General features: G+C 51.6%; 1 pseudogene; it reads right to left on the reverse strand.

Moving 5' to 3' along the window:
• Nucleotides 1-736, reverse strand: LOC106512257 (serine/threonine-protein kinase BRSK2 pseudogene; annotated as a pseudogene).
• Between the last annotated feature and the right edge of the window lie 54 nt (nt 737-790).

Genomic DNA, 790 nt, shown 5'->3' on the forward strand with positions numbered 1-790 from the left:
CTGAAGAAACTGGGTGAGAGGACATGTTTGACAAACATCACTGTCTTAAGGCTTTTTTCTCTGTCGGCTCTTCTGACATGTCTACAGGTTTGGTGTTGGGGGTGTTGGGGGTGTTGGGGGGGTGGACTCTACTGATCCAGCCAGAGAAGGAACAGAAAGAACATGGACAGGGGGTCTTCTGTCTGCTCCTCAGGTCTGGACTGTGACGGGGGTGTTGGCAGGCCACCAGGAGCGTCCAGGTTAATAGTTATTATGGATGATCCCTGGTGGCAGAGACAAGTCAGGCTGTCACACATGTGAAGAGGACACACATGCACTGAAAGACCCCCGAGGACACCAGGTGGGGACAGCAAAGCTACATGTGCTACGTGTTTTTTCAGATACTGGTCAGATAAACTCAGTCAGGTTCAGTACAAAACTCAGAGCAAAGAGAGGATCTGCTGTTTAAAACTAAGCTCCGCCTCTAATCACCTGATCACTGCTTAGGACTAGGCATGCACAGCTACCGCTCCTTAAGGGTGCTCCTGTGTCCTGCTGCTGGCGGCCATCTTTGTTTTGTCTTTGCTGGGGGGGCTTTTAGAGTCAGTGGGTGAGGGCTGGTTAGGCTTGCTGCTGGGGGCATGCTTGGTGGGGGAGCTAGGCATGGCGGGGGCACCGTGGGAGTTCGACGCTTGGATGTTCTTCTCGTCTGTAAAAAGCTGTTTAATTACGTCAAAGAAGTTACTCAACGGGCTGCCTACACAGACGGGAAGAAAAGAACAGAACAGAGAGAGAGAGAGAGAGAGAGAGA

The sequence above is a fragment of the Austrofundulus limnaeus genome, unplaced genomic scaffold (assembly GCF_001266775.1).
Source record: "Austrofundulus limnaeus strain Quisiro unplaced genomic scaffold, Austrofundulus_limnaeus-1.0 Scaffold5196, whole genome shotgun sequence".
In the NCBI taxonomy this organism is placed as follows: Eukaryota; Metazoa; Chordata; class Actinopteri; order Cyprinodontiformes; family Rivulidae; genus Austrofundulus; species Austrofundulus limnaeus.